Here is a 21,198-nt window from a genome sequence, read left to right on the forward strand (position 1 = left end):
GATGGAAATCATATGCCCCAAGTATTCTACCTATTGTTCCCAAAGGCATACTTGGATTTCTTGACAAATAATTGGTTAGCTTGTAATGTTTCCAACACTTGCCTTAGGTGAGCAAGGTGCAACTCAAAGGTCGAGTTGTAAATAAGGATGTCATCAAAGAAGACCATTACGAATTTTCACAAGAAGGGTTCCAGAATGTTATTCATCAATGCTTGGAAGGTGGTTGGGGCATTTGTGAGGCCAAAAGGCATGACTTTAAACTCGTAATGCCTATGGTGCGTCATAAATGTTGTTTCTTCAATGTCCTCCCCATGCATTCTAACTTGGTGATATCCTAATCGCAGGTCTGGCTTGGAGAACAACTTAGAACAATGCAGCTCATCAAGGAGATCATCTATAAGAGGAATATGGAATTTGTTTCTGATGGTTTGCTCATTAAGCTATCGATAATCTATGCAGAATCGCCATGTGTTATCTTTTTTTTTTACAAGCAAAACTGGAGAGGCAAACAGACTAACACTATGCTGTATCACTATATTGGTAAGCATTTCCTTAACAAAGTTTTTTATTTCACCCTTCTAGATGAATGAACTTTTGTATGGTCGAATGTTGATAGCCTGGAACTAGTTTTCAGTAAGATTTTATGATCAAACCTCATTGCCGATGATAAAGTTTGTGGCTCTTCAAAAAGTCCTACAAATTTCTTTAACAAGGATTCAATTTCCACCACAGCCTTGGTTGGCTTTTCTTCCCTTTTCACATTCATAGCAAAAAACTGACCAATTACCTTTATAGTCACAGCTTTGAAGCTGCTCTGCTCCTTAATTACTGTTATCGTGTGTAAGTCAGAATTATGCATTATTCCCTTTAGCTCGATCATTCTATCATTTTTTTGGAATGACAACCACAGCTTGATGAAATCAAAAAGCACTGGAGAATACTGTTTCAGCCAATCCATACTAAGAACTATATCATGCCTGCCTAATTTCAATACCCTCAGGTTAGGCTTGAACTCGTAGCCCTATAGGGACCAAGTAAATCCAGGGCTCTACATCTCACATAACATAACGTTTCCATTAGCCACATTGATTAATAGTAACGTGGTTTTACTTTTGGCAACATTTAACTCTGTAATTGTCTTCATTAATGAAGCTGTGGGTACTCCCACTATCTATGAGAATTATAAGGTCCTTGTCTTGACAGTTTCCCTTAATCCTGATAGTATTGTCGGTATCATTTTCTGCCAATGCATTTAGTGATAATCTGAATTCATCTATCGAGCTCCTTTCTTTGCATTCATCTTGTATTGTGTCTTCTAGTTCCTTGATTTCCTCTTCCTCTTCTTCCTCTACTCCTTTAATCATATGTAAACCTTTAGTACTGCATCTATGCCCTGGAGTGTACTTGTCTCCACACTTGAAACACTATCCCAGCCTCTTTTTCTGCTTAAATTGGCTATCTGAGTGAGGTCTTGTCCCTTCCATCTGATTTGGATTAAAGAAAGTGGCTGGAGCATTATCAGCCATTCTTCCATTATTGAATATAATGCCACTGCGTTGCACTGGTCTAGACCTCCTAGTTAGTGCATTGTTAGACTCTTCCTACCACTTAGCTTGTTCAAATGTCATTAGCACATTTGCAGGTTTCAAGATTTTCAGTATTGATTTGATATCCTCCTTCAGCCCACTAATGAAGCTAGAAACGTAATAGGATTCTGCCATGGATGGATTCAAAGCACTCATTAATGATCTTAACTCCTCAAATTGCTCTATGTAATAATCCATACTCTTATCTTGGATCAGTTTGTTGAATTCTTCCACACTATCCTCTCTGTTGCCAACCCGTCTGCAAAGAATCTATGCAAATTCTTCCTAATCCATCCAAGATTCATTCTCCCTTACTAATCCTTCAAACCAAACATTTGTCTTGCCTTCTAAGCACTAGGAGACCACTTCTACCTACTGATGTGCAGGTATCGTGTTCAGCTTGAAATACTTTCTGTATTTTCACAACCAACCCCGAGGATTCTCTCATTTGAATGTTGGCATCTCCGCCCTTGGTAATGGTATGTTGTACCCCATCTTATGAAGTTTTTTCCTCATCATTTGTTCACCTCTGAACTAATTCCCGTGTTCTAGAGCGATTCTCTCGGCCGAAACTAGCATTCTTGTTTCTTTATCAGTGCCTAGGGCAATCAAAATGCCTCCTAAACTAGTTCTAATGTCTCTTCTCACTAGTTAAGAAGCAATGAATTGTTAGAACTGTATGGATATTGTTTCCATATATAGAATCAGCTAATCAATCTTGGTGCCTTGTTCCATCCAATGTTCCTCACTCTCAGTCATAGATTCTTTTGCCATTCTAGGTGATGACTCTGTAGTTGAGTCTCCAACTTTTTGCAATTTTCGTTCACCACCTTGAGTTTGTTGCTTTCTGCCATGCTCTGATACCAATTGTTAAGCTTGTCTTAACAAGATTGAAAAAAATAAAAGAAACAGAGAAAAAGAGACTGAGATTTTTGAAGAATGAATTCTTATTATTACTTTACGTGGGATATAAACCAACTGCTTCCCTTTTTTATACCTGCTTGTCATGTATACGTGGGATATAAACCAACTGCTTCCCTGTTTTATACCTGCTTGTCATGTATTACATGTTTACTAACAATTAACAGCTAACTAATTCTAACTAACTCCACGTGCCATGCATTCTGTTACTGCTAACAGAATAATCCTGTAACCATTATTATTCCAGCTGCAACATCCTTATTTATGCTGTTATAGATGATGGAGAGGAATTTTTTTCCCCTCTTATTTTGAAAGAGTTTTGATTATAGATACTGAAAGTCTTGGATGTCATTAGCTTCAAATAAAATGCTTCAATTTCCAACCAATAGCTTCTTTTCCTATGGAATAAACAACGGTGGTGTTTAAGGGATAAATTCTGATAAATTGGTGGTGAAGAAGGATTAGCTTAACGGTAGAGCATTAATGCTCAATTTTAGTTATGCAATGAGAGGAAAGGCCTTACCTTGAACTCACTCATTTCCGAGTATATCTGAATAACTATAAGACTTGAAAAATGGTTTTAGTTTTATAGAGGACGATAGAATTATTGTTCCTATATGAAAATGTGGATTTGCTTTTGTCCTAGTTTTTCTGTCATTAGAAATTGTTCAGAGTGTCTCCTCCAAGATGCATGAATTATATAAAATGCTCATACATCTGGGCAGCTATCCATCTAAGGATTCAGGTTAAGCGGTGGCTTTAGGTTCATGGATGCTTTATGGTATAAAACATGGGCGGTGAAGCATATGAAGCAGTCACTGAGGTAGTGAATAACTAATATACAAGAGTAGCAAGGGAGGAGATAAATTTTGGAATAAACACTGTAACCCGAGCCTTGTTCCGATTTGACTCCCGAGTCGTGTTATAAAAGTATGATAACAACTATTTTTATTTATATATCGACCCTTTTTATTTGTGACTCAGGTCTTGTCCCGAGTTGACTCTCAAATTAAGTTTTAAAACTATAAAAATTACCATTTCTATCCTTACTTTGACCTTGTTCAATGGTCAGCCCAACCTGTAATTTGAGATTTGTCTTGGGTTGATCTCCCGAGTTAGATTTGAAAACTACAATAATAATTATTTTTATTATTACTTGTTTTGGTTAGATAATTTTAGAATTAAGAGTTTTTTACAACGATATTTTAAAAATAAAAAATAGCAAATATTATCTTGAAAACATGTCCTATATATACCTCATGTTATGGAAGTGCATAAATTCACTTAAAAAATATTATAGAGATAAATTTTTTTGTGCATAAATTCACTTAAAAAATATTATAAATATTATAGAGATAAATTTTTATATATATATTTATCTTTGTCTCTTCAACTAAATATATTTATATCTTTATTATTTTTATCTTTTCTATCTCACACATTATTCTAATGAAAAGATTTTGATCGAAAAGTTTTTCTAACAAATATATAATTTTTGAATTTTTTTAATAAATATTTAATAAAAACTTAATATGAGATATGTCTATTTATATCTTCTTTAAAATACTTGTGTTATTTGGTATTTGTAATAAAAAGAAATAATTTTAGTGACAAAAATAATTTTTGAATTAAGAGCAAAATACTTATTCTAAACATGGAATTATAATAGATCATAAATTAAATTTAAATATATTTATAATTTGATTCTAAACACTGTGTTAATTCATGTATGGTCTTCATGCTTTGCGCTGGGAATATGGTTGTTATGTTTCTGTTCACACATGGGATTTATGAAAGTACGCAATCTTCTTTTCCCTTGATTTCATGTACATAAAAATGTATTGTTTAAAAATATATTAAAATTTTATTTTTTAATAATAATATATTAAATTATCTGAAAACATAAAAAAAATGGTTATTTTTTAAATTATATTTTGTTTAAAAATATATTGCTGATTTTTAAATTATATCATTTGATTGCAATGACTGTTTAGGAGATGCTAATTCCTAAGCATCGATTTATTGCTGACCAATGGAGGACTATCACATCAAGTTAGGAGTAAAATCTGATCATAGATTTTGACCGGCATCTTCTGCGCATCTTTTTTTATTATAGATGCGTCAACCATAATTAATCTCATAATTTATTAAACATTCTGCAAATTCAGTAGATATATAAGATATTATAGGTATAACAAGCATGTATATAAAGACTCGAATCCAAGTATAATGGAAGGAGACAAATCCTTTTCATCGCTAGGCCAAGACCCTCAATACACATTTTTATTGAAATCAATTTAGTGGTTCGACTGAAAAAATAATGTTTTATCAGAGCTTTTTTGTATGTATGTAAAATCTGATCATAGATTTTGACCGGCGTCTTCTGCGTATTTTTTTTTGTTATAAATGTGAGAATCATAACTAATCTCGTAGTTTACTGAACATCTGCAAATCTAATAGATATATAAAACATTGCAAGTATAACAAGCATATATATAAAGACTTGAATCCAAGTATAGTGGAAGGAAACAAACCCCTTTCATCGTTAGGCCAAGACCTTCAATACACATCGTTATTTAAATCAATTTAGTGGTTCGACTGAAAAAATAATGTTTTTTCAGAGCTTTTTTGTATGTATTTTTTTAAAAAAAATTAACTTTTATTTTTATTTTTTAAATTATTTTGATATACTAATATCAAAAATAATTTTAAAAATATATTATTTTAATAAAATATACTTTAAAATTAACAATTATTACAATATCAAATACAGCTGAAAGGAAACAAAGCAAAAATCTATTAGCTTCATTTATGATAATGTGGATAATAAATATTTGGAGTGCATATGGAGTCCAAGACCATTTCTACGTGAGTAGTGTTATATTTAATGATTTTTTTTATTTTATTTTATTGAACAGATTCAATGACAGTATTGGTAATTTAATTTAAATTTTTAATCATTTACTTTATGCTTCTATTCATTATTAATTAATAAAAATGTTTTTCGTTATTTATGTGCATCCTCCTAAGATTACCTTAAAAAATAGGTCAAAAGGTCAAAGCCTCCACATGAGAAAAACTAATGTGGATGCTGTAAGGTCATTGAATTGATTATTCTTCTCCTTTTTTTTTTAATATATAGTATTTAAGTATGTATTTAGAATTATAATACAGTTATGATTAAAAATATATTAAAATAATATTTTTTATTTTTTAAAAATTATTTTAATATTAATACATCAAATCAATCTAAAAATATAAAAAAATTTAATAAAAAAAATTTAAAATTGAAGAAAAGCGGTACATCTTTTATAAAAGTGTTGTGGAGTTTTTTTTTTTTCAAAATATTTTTTAAAAATATAAATTAAAATCATTTAAAAAAATATTTATCGAAGCTTGTTTTAAATCACCTCATCTTCCGCTCATTAATGATGGAGAGACTGACCGGTAAGTCAAGCAACAAGCCAAACTTACGCGGTAAGTAACATGAGGGGATGCATTGTTTGTCCTCTCATCTCATTTTCTATACCATAATCAAGTCGTCTATCATGACAGGTTTTGGACTCAGTAAAGATAAATTTTGTCAATATTAGATTTTCTTCGTTAAAGTGGTCAATTTATTTATCAAATAAGTAAAATATGTGGGATCAGCAGAGTACTACCATCACCAGCTGGCTGCCGGCCGGCGACAATCCCAGCCTCACTCAAATCCAGACTGTCCAGCTGCACAGGGCCCTTCTACAAAAACAAGAAGCACTTTCACCAGATTTTCCAAGAAGTTGAAAACCCTAGGACAAATTTCCAAAAATAAATAAAATAAAAGGAGAATTGAGAAACATATAAATCTCAACCATCAATTTCAGAATGGACCCACCATCTCAAAATTCAAACTGTACTGTAGACTACACTAATGCATTGAACGCGATATTTTATGCTCAGGACGCAAATTTTGAAAGTTTCCAACAGAATAAACGGTCTTTCCTTCCACCTCCCTTCCCTTTTCTGCGACACAATGGAAGGAAAAGACTCGAAACAACGTACGTACTGCATACTATTTAATCTCTGTCAGCTCAAACATCTTTCTCAAAGCTCGAGAAGACCTGGTAAAAACAATCTGTCAACACACGCACATATACTCTGTCTTGTTCTTCTATTTCTCCTTCTCTGGTCTCTCTCGTTTTTTTTTTAATGGTTTGCTTTCATGACCCTAATTATTTTATTCTTTTTTTACGCAATATTATTCAATCAATGGACGTGGAATCCTAGAATCTGTCCTCTATATGGATAATGCTATCCAGATTGCAGGATTCAGGGCATTTGTGAGGGAGGCTCTGATAGTTTTTTTGGGTTGACTCGTGTGTGAATACGAATGTCTGTTTTGGAGCACACAATTAATGATTGCCAGTTACAGAATTATGTGTTTGCATACATTAGAGTAAGAGAGAGTTGTGGAATCAAATGCCAAACTCTTCTGATCGGTGAAGGTTTTAATTTGATTGTGTTCCCTTCAAAATCACTTGGCCTTTTAGAGAACAAAGAAGTGGGATCTTATTATATGATAGAGAACTGAATATGGGAAATAATAATTGTATTGGGTCAAGGGTTTCCAGGGATGGTATCTTTCAAACAATCTCTTCTTCTGTTTGGTGGGCTCGATCGAAGGATTGCTTGATCACTTATAATAAGAAAGAAAATGTTGATGGGTTGTCCTTGAATAGAGTGCAAGAACCTCCTTTCCATGCTCAAAACAAGCCTCCGGAGCAAATGAAGATAGCCAAGGAAGAGGTAATTAATCAGGTACCATCGCCTCCAAAACCAAAGGAAAATGCAACAGTACCATCGGAGATTATCATGAAGGTTGAAGAGAGCAGGCCGGCAAAGCCAGGAAGTAACAAGGAAGTGAAAAAACCAGCAGAGCCCACGAGACCAGATAAGCCTCCTGTTAAGAGGACACCAAGTGCAGGGCTGCAGGTAGATTCAGTGTTGAAGACAAGAACCGGTCATTTGAAGGAGTACTACAACTTGGGGAGGAAGCTTGGCCGTGGTCAATTTGGGACAACTTTTCTTTGTGTGGAAAAAGCAACTGGAAAAGAGTATGCTTGCAAGTCGATTGCGAAAAGGAATTTATTGACAGCAGATGATGTGGAGGATGTAAGGAGGGAAATTCAGATCATGCATCACCTGGCAGGGCACCCTAATGTTATATCTATCAACGGGGCGTACGAGGATGCTGTGGCAGTTCATGTTGTGATGGAATTGTGTGCTGGTGGTGAGCTCTTTGATAGGATTATTAAGCGATGACATTACACAGAAAGAAAGGCAGCTCAACTCACTAGGACTATAGTTGGGGTTATAGAAGCCTGCCATTCCTTAGGGGTCATGCATCGGGATCTCAAGCCTGAGAACTTTCTCTTTGTCAATGAGCGTGAGGATTCACCTCTCAAGGCAATAGACTTTGGATTATCAGTATTCTTCAAGCCAGGTATGTTTCCGACTTTCAGTAGCTTTCCTTCTTTTGAAATCATCTCACTTGCTCACTTTCCAGTAATAGAAAAATATTGAGCATTAATATTTTTGTCTATGAACAATAAATGAAGTCCATAATACAAGGAAATGCACTACTGAATATCCTTTGCTTCCAATTAGAATAAATATAACGGACTCCAGATCTTTGCGTATTAGGGAAGTAGCGTCCAACGAATCCTTTAACACATGATCCCTATGTTTCTCATGTACATAGAATTTTTGTTGGTAATGATATACAGCATCATTTAAGAGGATCTCATCTCTTCTTTTCCACTCATGAATGATATGCTATATATAGTTGAATATTGACAGTCCTAAATTGCAGGGGAGATTTTAAATGATGTGGTTGGAAGCCCATATTATGTTGCACCTGAAGTTCTGCGCAAGCGCTATGGTCCAGAAGCAGATGTTTGGAGTGCTGGAGTGATGGTTTATATCCTCTTATGTGGGGTACCTCCATTTTGGGCTGGTGAGAATTTTCTGATGTCCGTTACTTCTAAGGTATATTCATAATGTTCTCAGCAATTTGATTTCCTGTTCTTGTTCTTTCTTTGATTATAACATAGAAAAGGAACATGACATATTTGAGGAGGTCCTGCATGGTCATCTGGATTTCACATCAAATCCCTGGCCTAATGTCACTGCAAGTGCAAAAGATTTGATCAGGAGAATGCTTGTCAGGGACCCTAAGAAGCGACTCACTGCCCATGAAGTTCTTTGTAAGTTGTGATACATTTTCTCAATTAGTCTTATTTTCCTCAATCCAGCTTTTTATCACTGAAATATATATATATATATATATATATATATGAGATTGAGATTGCTGAACTCACAGGACTCATAGTTGGTCAAGACCCTTGTCGTTAGATGGCATGAGGTACACAATGAATGTTCCTTCATATTATCATAGAAACGATGAGTCTCTATAACTGAAAGTCGAGGGTTAGGATGCCAAATTGCTCGTAATTAGTTTTCTGATCGGAATATATCAATGATCTTGAACAAGTACGATTTATTTAGATTGAATAACCTGATTGAGTTAAACTCTCACCTGGTTCATCGCCAGTTTTCAGTTCCTGGCCTCATGTGATCAGATGTTTAAACTTGATATAACTAATCAATTTATTGTCTGTTATCATCTCAGCAGAAAGATTTTCTTCTGCATTCATTTGTTGCGACATTAAAGCTCTGCTGTATGTGCCAGTACCACTGCTGAACGTAAATTTTTGTTCCCTGCAGGTCACCCTTGGGTTCGTGATGATGGGGTGGCTCCAGACAAGCATCTAGATCCTGCAGTATTAAGTCGCTTGAAGCAGTTTTCTGCAATGAACAAGATTAAGAAAATGGCTCTTAGAGTAAGTCTAACAATTATATCTTCTCATATTTAATTCCACATTTTTTTTGTCCTCAAACCATTGAAGTTGTTTCCACTCACGGATTGTCTACTATTATTGTAAATGAAGAGTGCAAGTTCTTAAATCTATTGCCCGCAGATCATAGCCGAGAACCTATCTGAAGAAGAAATTGCTGGCTTAAAGGAGATATTTAAGATGATAGACACGGACAATAGTGGTCAAATTACTTTCGAAGAACTAAAAGTAGGGCTGAGAAGATTTGGTGCAAATCTCACTGAGGATGAAATTTATTCTCTACTGCGAGCAGTAAGATCATCCAACTACTTCATACTGTCATTATGCTAGCTGCTGCTCTTGATCTTGACCACAATGTTTGTTTCAAAATTGCAGGCAGATGTTGATAACAGTGGCACAATAGATTACAAGGAGTTCATAGCTGCCACATTACATTTACACAAAGTTGAAAAGGAAGATAATCTATTTGCAGCCTTCTCGTATTTTGACAAGGATGACAGTGGCTATATCACCATAGATGAACTCCAACAAGCCTGTAATGAATTCGGCATGGATGATGTTCACTTAGAAGAAATGATTCGAGAAGTTGATCAAGATAATGTGAGCACTTCTTTATAATTAAGATGTTTCCATCAATTAAAGAAACTATTGCAAAAATATATGGAAACCTTCATTGATTATACTTTTGCTTTGTGTTTACAGGATGGTCGCATAGATTACAATGAATTTGTGGCCATGATGCAGAGAGGCAACACCGAATTGGTTAAGAACGGTTTACAGGGTAAGAATTTTAGCATTGTATTTAGGGAGGCACTATCAGTCTATTAACCTGATGATGAGCTTTTCTTCTGGAAACTAATAATGTTTTTTAACTCAAATGCATTAGTATTGCAAAATAGACCACATGTCCTGTATGATATGTGAAAGGAGATTTCCAATTAACTCAAATGTGTTCGACCAAATTTATGTAGTGTACGTGTATATCCTCTACTTTTCTATGATCATAGGAGCTCCTGCGGTGTTTAAGTTGAATTCGAGAAGTTGATCAAGATAATGTGAGCACTTCTTTATAATTAAGATGTTTCCATCAATTAAAGAAACTATTTTCAATCTGCAAAAATATATGGAAACCTTCATTGATTATACTTTTGCTTTGTGTTTACAGGATGGTCGCATTGATTACAATGAATTTGTGGCCATGATGCAGAGAGGCAACACCGAATTGGTTAAGAACGGTTTACAGGGTAAGAATTTTAGCATTGGATTTAGGGAGGCACTATCAGTCTATTAACCTGATGATGAGCTTTTCTTCTGGAAACTAATAATGTTTTTTAACTCAAATGCATTAGTATTGCAAAATAGACCACATGTCCTGTATGATATGTGAAAGGAGATTTCCAATTAACTCAAATGTGTTCGACCAGATTTATGTAGTGTACGTGTATATCCTTCTAGCAAGGCAATGAGATCATAGAAAACCTTACAAAAATTAATTTATTTTCAAAGCTGGGGACATGCTGAAAAGTAGAGAATGATGATGTGAGAACACTTGCAAAACAAGCCCATCGTCGGGTTTAGGAGCTCCTGCGGTGTTTAAGTTAACACTTATGGCGGAGAAAGTGAGCTTTAGAAGGTTGTGTTGTCCGTGTTACATAGCTTAAATAAGGTAGTGTTTGTTTTCTTATGAAAAAAATTGTGAAGGAGATGATTGCCTAGAAAAAGAATTCCCTCGAGATTTAAGGATGTTTATAACTTTATATAGCCTTGAGCTCGCTCATGTGAGTATGTAGTCTAAATATATGTTGCCTATAATTTTCAACTACTCGAGAATAAAGACCTAGACTGACGAGTTGCCCTCATTCTAGGTTAGGTTTTGTGAGCATAATATAGATAATTTTTAGAGGACAACGTGATTAAGATATGTGTTTTTTATTTAATGCATGTATAATTTGTTCTTGTGATTGGTGATATGTATACCAAATCTAATTAAAGAGTAACGCACTTACGGATAGCAGATGGCTATGAGGTATATCCGTTTGATCTAAGATTAGACTTCCATGAGATCTCGGCATGTTCTCTATTCGGGGCATTGTCTTGATGGGTTTCTTGGACACCCCGAAGTTCAAATAAATGGTGGGTATGATAAATTTGTTGGGTGATTAAGGCTGCTAGAAGCCCAAATCAATAATTTATACTCTAAAAGAGTTTTGGGCCACTTGATATGTCTAGGCATAAATGAATATGAGCTCATTTAGGTGCTAGGATGTCGAGGGAACTTCATATTCTTGAGCATGTGTCTTTTAGGCTCTATCTTGAGCTCTATGATTAGAAACAAACTATTTGCACGATGATGTTTTTTTTTTTTTCATGAATTTTCCTCCACGAAGTTGAGGGGCAGGTTTCAATATCAAGCTATGGGGATTATGAATGTATGGCATAAACGTATCGAGAAAATAAACCTAAATGGGGCAAGCAAATAATGCGCAAGGCATCTCTAATCTTTAAGCTTGATAGAGGCAGCTCAACTTACATGCTGCCGAGGAATGTCATGGACCCAATCGACACTTTTACTTAGCCATCAATGGCACCAACCCCAACATTCCAGTTTTAAATGCAGGGACATGATAATAACAGCAATGCAAATCACTTGGAGATTTCATGAAATTTCTATTACACCCCGAAGTTCAAATAAATGGTGGGTGTGATAAATTTGTCGGGTGATTAAGGCTACTAGAAGCCCAAATCAATAATCTATACTCTAAAAGAGTACTGGGCCACATGATATGTCTAGGCTTAAATGAATATGAGCTCATTTAGGTGCTAGGATGTCGAGGGAACTTCATATTCTTGAGCATGTGTCTTTTAGGCTCTATCTTGAGCTCTATGATTAGAAACAAACTATTTGCACGATGATGTTTTTTTTTTTTTCATGAATTTTCCTCCACGAAGTTGAGGGGCAGGTTTCAATATCAAGCTATGGGGATTATGAATGTATGGCATAAACGTATCGAGAAAATAAACCAAGACAATCATGTATACCTAAATGGGGCAAGCAAATAATGCGCAAGGCATCTCTAATCTTTAAGCTTGATAGAGGCGGCTCAACTTACATGCTGCCGAGGAATGTCATGGACCCAATCGACACTTTTACTTAGCCATCAATGGCACCAACCCCAACATTCCAGTTTTAAATGCAGGGACATGATAATAACAGCAATGCAAATCACTTGGAGATTTCATGAAATTTCTATTAAAAAAATTCCTGTGAATGTGATGTAATTTAACCGAAACATATCTTAGATCTGCTGTGCCAGAAATGAAGTCAAGATCGATTTGTTTTTGCATTTTAAAAACATTATCAAATTAATTTTTTTTATTTTTATATTATTTTGATATGCGTATGTCAAGAATGAATTTTGAAATATGAAAATTATATATTATTTTAATATATTTTAAAATAAAAAATAATAATTAAGCAATACAGCATAGAATTCGGGGATGCTTCAGAAGGAGACATTGTTAACTTTAAGAAGCGAAATCAACGGTCTTTCTTTTTCTTTTTGCCAGTGAGGAAACCAAGTGGTGCAAGGAATAATTCTTAATGCTTTTAGAGGAGAAGGTTAAATTAATTTAAAACTTGAACGAACCAATTGGGGGATGCTACCGAAGAACATCAATTTGCCAGCTGGGGAAGAAAGTCTATTTAAGTTTGATTGTGTCACATCCATGGTTACTAGAAAAATAAAAAGAATATCATAAAACATTATGCTCTGTTACAGCGTATCAAATCCATGGTTAATAATAATTATGCCACCATTCACTATCTTTCAGTTTTTCTTAATAAAACTATAATAATAATAATAATAATTCTAGGTGCAGTGTCATCAGAAAAGAACTCTGATGCTTCTTTATACTAATCTGCATTTTTTATTTTTATATTATTTTGATATGCTTATTTTAATATATTTTATTTTAATATATTTTAATATGAAAATTATATATTATTTTAATATATTTTAAAATAAAAAATAATAATTAAGCAATACAGCATAGAATTCGGGGATGCTTCAGAAGGAGACATTGTTAACTTTAAGAAGCGAAATCAACGGTCTTTCTTTTTCTTTTTGCCAGTGAGGAAACCAAGTGGTGCAAGGAATAATTCTTAATGCTTTTAGAGGAGAAGGTTAAATTAATTTAAAACTTGAACGAACCAATTGGGGGATGCTACCGAAGAACATCAATTTGCCAGCTGGGGAAGAAAGTCTATTTAAGTTTGATTGTGTCACATCCATGGTTACTAGAAAAATAAAAAGAATATCATAAAACATTATGCTCTGTTACAGCGTATCAAATCCATGGTTAATAATAATTATGCCACCATTCACTATCTTTCAGTTTTTCTTAATAAAACTATAATAATAATAATAATAATTCTAGGTGCAGTGTCATCAGAAAAGAACTCTGATGCTTCTTTATACTAATCTGCAATAGCTTGGCATTGATCGAGCATGTCCTCATTTGCAAAAGCTGCCATCGTCCCAAGAGTATAATTGCTACAGCAGCAAAACAAGAACAAACTCAAAGCTTACAAAAGAGGGTATGGATGAAAAGATTAAATTGAAATCCATTAAGAAGATCTAGTTAAAACAATTTGTTTGAAATCTTGGCGGCTCTCAGAAAGCCCTTTCTCAAACTTTCCTGTGTACACTCTTTTTCACTAAACATAAGAAATATGAAATGCCAGCTAAAATCACCAGAGGGAATAAACTAGATTTGAGGCACAGGCTTTATCGCGGACCGGTAAACCTAAACCAAAACTTCAAGAGTGGAAGTTTCTGTAGTTTTTTTCTCCTTCGTAAAACTGATATTATATGTGTATATATATATATATATATGGATAGTTATTAGAATTTATTTGACAACAAAAAATAAATATAATTTTCATCAAGTAAATACATTTAATTCATAAGATTTATTAAGAATTGAACTCGTGTTCTATAGGAAAATGCCGAAAGAGAGAGGAGACACTAATAGAAGGAGAGGCGGAAATGCCAAAAGAGAGAGGAGACACTAATAGGAGAGGCGAGTGTCTGGCCGGCAAGGTGTGACAGCCGGAGAAAAAATAAAAAAGCTGAAGATAAAGTAAGTGTTTAGCAATGCAGTGAAAACTGTGTTTTTTTTTTAATTTAAATTTATTTATTTATAATTGTTTTTTAATTGTTTTGAAAGGTTAATCTGCAGAGCGGAAGGCAGGCCAGCCTTGCTCAGGAATGCAACGTGCCACCCAGAAAATCCTGTAATCTACAAATCCCCAAGAAAATCAATGGGGCCCAAAACGTGGTAAATGATTGAACTCTTAAATCCAACGCCTCCGATCATCTATCTCATCCTCAACAGCGAAACTCTAATCTTCAACGCACGTTGTGACAGCTCGCTAGCGGTTGGTGTACGTGGTGTCTGTGGGGTCAACTTTTTATGTTCGTTGGGCTCCAACGTGACACCAATCATGTTGCTTGGTCAAGCCACGTCATCTATGGTGCCACACCCACTTGTGACCCTGTAAGAAGTGGGACCAACATCCAATGAGAGCTCTCTCACATCCCACGTTGTGTAACAGCTTCTTCTGTTGTCTTCAATCATTGTCTATTTGTCTTGCCCTGTACTTACTCTAATGCCCTTCCTCGCTAATTGTTCTATATTACCATAACGCCCCCGGCCTTTCCTTTCTTCGCCGCTGATTATTTACTGAGAGAATAAGTATTTAATTCTCCTCGGTTAGAGTAAAATCTCCCTTGATTGGTTTCAGACACGTGCTGATAATGTCTTGATGAGCATTGGGGGGTGATTGGCTGTTTGATACCATAAATAAATAAATAAATAAATATTTTTGGAGTGGCACCCAGCTAATTCAATTTGAAAAGAAGCTTTACTTATTTTATTTAATTGGGAAAAAGACAAGTAACGATTAATATAATTAAGGAAAGTATTTGGCATTAATGGCATTATATGGTGGTCGGCAGTGATGCTGGAGTTGTTTCAGGCAAGCTAGATTAATTTTTTGGTTGATTGACCACAAACGAGACACATGAGAATGTGTGCCCCATTCAGATCTTGGAGGAGAAAGAGTTGATTGATTACAGGAGAACCGACGACCCCCACCCATGATTGATAAATACTAGATTAATTTCTCTTGCCATGCCTAATCAATTTTTTATAATTTTAAAAAAATATTCAGGTGGTAATTTCCTTTTAAAAAAATATAAAAAATAATTGAAAACTCAGATTATTTACTTAATTGGATCCAATAAACACAATTAATTTAATAGTAGAAAAAACAATGGTAGATAAATAAATAAAAAAATAAAAAATGATTAACTATAAAAAATAAATAGTTAATATCATAATTAAAAGAAAAAAAAGAAATAAATATCAAAAACTTGTTGTCATTGAACATCACCCAACAACCAAAAAGAGATCACCAAGACGATTCTAATATAATTGTAAAAGGCTACATAATAATATTAAAAAAAATCGCATGCTGTGTCAGAGTAACGATCTAGCAAAGAAAATCAAACAAAATATCATAAATTAAACATTTAATGCTTACATTTAATCTATTAATTTAATTTAACTCAAAATAATTTTTTTATAAAAAAATGAATTTAATAAAGAATGACAGATAAAAAGACTTGAGATGACTCGAATTATTTTTAAAATTAATTAAAAATCATATAGGAAGCAAATTAAAAAAGTAATGAAGTTTAATTTCTAATTAAATAAATGCTAAATAATGAAACTAAAAGAATATTAGCTTAAACATAAAAAAGAAAAAAGGCAAACCTGATGAATTTTCTAAACTTAGGTTAATCTTCTAAATTCTTAACCTATGAAATCCTAGACCTGAGTTCAATCAAAAAGCTTAATTCCTAACCAATTTAATATCGAGGGATGAATTAGAAAAAAAATTAATTTAAAAAAATCAAAATAGAAAAAAATATCAATAAAAAGAATGAAGATCAAATCTGAAAGGAAAAAAAAATAAAGAAATATGAAATAGTAAAAGTTTTAAAACTATCTAAAATAAAATAAATAGTTATCAAAAGAGTGAGGATCAAATCTGGCAGATGAAAAAATTAAAAGGTAAAATAAAAAAATCTAATTTTATAATTATTTCAAATAAAATATTTAATAAAAAAATGAACTAGATACAAAGAAAAAAGTAAATTAAAAGGTTACTTTGAAAATTTAGAAAATTAGGTGTGGAAATCAAGAAGAAGAGGAAGAAAAAAAAGAAGAAAAAAAGATCATCAACACAAGATTAGAAATTAGTAAGTAACATGTACTGTCTAAAAAGAGCCACTAAGATGATTTCAACAACATTAATGGCAACCATCTTTGATCGTTGTACTTGCTGCTTGAAAACAATAAAGTGATGGATATCTGAACACATACAATATACGCGCCAATTAATTTTTTTATTTATATTTATTAAGATATAAAATCACCCCTAAATTAGCTTGACTATAACTTAAAAAGATTTATATTTATTAAAATATAAAATCACCTCTAAGTTAGCTTGACTATAACTTAAAAGGCAAGATGAAAATTCAAAAAAATCTTAAACGTCGATTAAAGAATTTTTTACTTTTAATGATGATTTAGTCACTTTACTTTGCTTTGAAAAATTAAAAGTTAAAAAAAATACTAGTTAAATAAGTTTTGTTTTTAAAAGTAATTTAGTAATTTTATTATATTTTAAAAAAAATATAAGAATAAAAATATCTCTTATCAATTAAAAAAATAAGTTTAGGTGTATATGAAATCTTAATCCTTTTTAGTTTTTTTTTTTAATATGTGTGTGGATTGTGGAATATTATGTCTCCTTTATTTATAAGCCGGTAGAGAAAAATCTATTAGGTAAATGGAGTTTTAATCCTTATATATTTTTAATGTTCAATATTTATCCTTATAGCTTAAAAGTTTTTAATATTAACCCTATCATTTATAAAAAGTTTCATTTTGTATTCTTTACCATTAAATATATAATAAAAACAATTTTTTTTCTTATTTTATTACTTTCCTCTCTTTTTTTCCAATAAAGTCCGCATATATGTTATAACATATTAAAAAATCAATTATCAATGAAGTGTTAACATAGTGGTTAAGGTATTGCTATATTTCTGCAAGGGTAAGAATATAAATTCGATCCCCCGAAAGCACGTTTATTGAAAGGGATAATTATAAATCCCGAACGAAACTAGTTTTACCTTTTAAAAGGGTGTGAGATACACGAGTAAGAATAAAAAAATATATTAAAAAATCAATTAAAATCTAAAAAGTACTCAAAACCAATTAAAAGGCAGGTTGTTTAATGGATAGATGTAATATTGTTTTTTTATATGTAAAAAAAAAGAAGAAGCAAAACTAGAAAGGTGCCATTGAGAATTTTTAAATCATAAGAGTAGAAGCGGAACATTATTGATGGATCTATAAGGTCAAAATTAAAATTTATCCAAAATTATAGCTTATGTTTGGGAATGAGTTAATGATTTTCAATTTTTGTATCTTTTAATTAGGTGTTTTTGTTAGATTTCAGGCCATTTTTGGTCATCGTACCTACAACATAACATCATTAACTCGTCTAAGAGCTATTTCTAGCGATTGTAATTTTTTTATGGAGAGACAAAATAACATAGTAAGATGAGAATCTAATAAGGTTTTTAGATTTTAGCAAAGACCATCGGAGCAAAATGACCCTAGAAATACATTAAACAAAATAAAGAGAAAAAGGTTGGGAGGCAGAAGGTATAACAATTGTATTTTCTTTTCAACTATTTGGGAAGCTCCAGGTTTCTATTGGAATGATGTCATTAATAGACTTCGAACGACTCCAAGTATCCAATGTCAGGAATCCAGAAGTGGATTGTAGCCTACTTGTCTCACATCACGAAATCGAAGCAAAACTAGATATTAGGTTTTGCTGCAGGTAGAATAATCGCTTTTTTTTCAAAAAATAAAAAATAAAAATGAATCTATAGGTTTTTTAACATGTTTTTTATATAATATTTTAAAAAAAATATTAAGACAATGACTCATTGAACTGACCTAGATTTTACAGCTTTATCCATTTATCTGTAACTTGGATCATGAACTCAACCAACTTAAAATATTTTTTTGATACTTTTTTATTTAATCACTTGGTAAAAAAAATAGTTGATTGTGAAATGGAGTATTGGCTCAAAGTTGAGACGTTTGTTTGAGATTTTAATAACACTATAGAAAGTAAATTGAAACAAATTATAAAACCTAATTTATAACCAATCGAGGTTAACATACAAACTAGTGATCCATCAACGCAACGTCAGAATGTTTGTTTGAAACTTCAATAACTTTATTAAAAGCAAATTAAAATAAATTATAAAGTTTGATTCCTAATCGATCAAAGTTAACAAGTCAAACTCGTAACATGTCACCTACTTTACCTAGGTTTTGACGATTAGAGGTTGCCAAAAATCTAAGCCATAAGTATTTTTTATGCAATAACATTTTTAGAAAAATAAATATTTTCCTTACTTAATTTTATTTTTTTCATATTTTTATTTTCAAATTATATATTATAATGCTTTTCTAATTTTTTTTCCTACTTAAAAGGAATATTTTTTCTACTCTATTTTTTCTTTTCAGTATTGCAAGGGTTTTCTAGTTGTTTTCTCTATATAAATTGTTGTAATAACATTATAATAAGTAAAGACTTGTATAAATAAAAATAATATATTTTTGAGTATCTCCCTATAATTATGGTATTCTTAATCTTTGATAGTAGATAACAAACTTTGTTATCCTTCACTCTTATTTATGTCAATTGATGTCATAACCAAATGATCACATGTTATTGTTTATTGTGTGTCACAAAAGGATGTTCTTGATTGAGGATTATTTTTAGCTAAAAACTAAATTTAATGATGAGTTCCTTTCAAACCAAGAAGGATCATGCATGATATTTTTTGGAAAAATAGATATTTTTCTATTCTTTATACTGATGCTTTTCTAGTTTTTTTTGTTCTATTTTAAGGGGATTTTTTCATAGTTTATTTTTTTTCTATTCAATATTATTAGGGTTTTCTTGTTTTTTTAATATATAAAATATTGTAGTATTTTTCCGGCATGTAGAGACATAAATGAATAAAAATTAAATATTTTGGTTGGCTTCTCATACTTGTGGTGTTTTTTGGTTTTGAGAGTTTTGATATATAACAAACTTTTTTTTTATTCTTTCACTATTGTCTGCATCAATAACTAACGCAAGAGCTTTTTTATAAAATAGATATTTTTATATTTTTTATATTGATATTTTTTTAGTTTTTTTTTCTATTTCAAGATAATATTTTTCCTAGTTTATTTTTCTCTATTCAATATTTTTAAGGTTTTCATGTTTTTTTCTATATAAAAGATTATAGTTTTCTTTTGGTAAGTGGAGACATAGATGAATAAAAATAAAATATTTTGGTTGGCTCCTCATGCTTATGATGTTTTTTGGTGTTTAAAGTTTTTGACATGTAACAAACCCCTTTGTCATTTGCTCTCGTTTGTGTCAATAATTAATGCAAGAACTTTTTTAGAAAAATATATGTTTTTTCTATTTTTTATATCAATGTTTTTCTTCTTGATCTTCTTTTTATTTTAAGGGGATATTTTTCCTAGTTTATTATTTTCTATTCAATATTATTAGGGTTTTATTGTTTTTTCTATATAAAAAGTTACAATAATCTTTTAGCAAGTGGAGACATAGATACATAAAAACTGAATATTTTGGTTAGTCTCTCATCTACATTAATTGGTATCAAAGTCTAACGATTCCTAGTGATTTTGTTAGGGGGTCGTTGAGAACGTGTATTAGAGATCAATGATTCTCAGTGGTTAGTTGTTGAATAACTCTAACTAGAAGAGATTGTAATACAATACGTACATATATAGGAAAGAATGAAGCAGTTCCTCTCATAAAAAAAATATCATGTTGTTATTGAAAATCTTGGTGATAAAACCTATAATAGGGTAGTTTTGTATAAAGATGTTGTGTTAGGAATTAATAATATGACAACCTGTACTGAGGTATTGTATTAGAGACCTATGATAAGGTGGTTCATATAAAAATTTTAGAGACTAATGATGGAGTGATCCAAACACAAAAGATATTTATATAAGACGATTGCTAACTAATGTTTGAACTCGAGGATGAGTTCCTTTCAACCCGTGAAGAGTGATGCAAAAACTATTTTAGAAAAATAAATTTCTTAGTTAATTTTATTTTGTTTCTTATTATATATTATAATTCCTGTCTAGTTTTGTGTTTCTATTTAAAGGGAATAGCTTTTCTAATTTATTTTTTCTATTTACTATTATTAGAGTTTTCTGGTTTTTCTATATATAAAAGGTTGTAATAGATTTTGAATGTCTTCTTATAATTATGATATTCTTAGTTGTTAAGGGTTTTGATATATAACAAATCTCATTATCCTTCACTTTTATCTACGTTAGTTTTACACCTAAAAATCCATTTAACCATTGACATAAAAATATCTAAAAAACACCTTATAAATTTAAATAAACTCATTAACATAAAAATACCTAAAAAACACCCTATAAATTTAAATAAACTCATTAATGCCTTTTAATAACCTAAAAAATAGCCATAAAACAAAAAAAACAACCTGAAATTCAAAATATTCTTAAGGTTAGATTTACTTTTCGAGTGATTTGGAGGTGAAAAAACATCTTAAGGAAATTCTTTTAATCAA

At 31.9% G+C, this 21,198-nt stretch overlaps 1 pseudogene; it reads left to right on the forward strand.

Annotated features, from left to right (window-relative positions):
• The first annotated feature begins 6,471 nt into the window (after positions 1–6,471).
• LOC105141058 (calcium-dependent protein kinase 26-like) lies at positions 6,472–10,355 on the forward strand (annotated as a pseudogene).
• Positions 10,356–21,198: the final 10,843 nt, after the last annotated feature.

The sequence above is a fragment of the Populus euphratica genome, unplaced genomic scaffold, assembly GCF_000495115.2.
Source record: "Populus euphratica unplaced genomic scaffold, PopEup_1.0 scaffold131.1, whole genome shotgun sequence".
NCBI lineage: Eukaryota > Viridiplantae > Streptophyta > Magnoliopsida > Malpighiales > Salicaceae > Populus > Populus euphratica.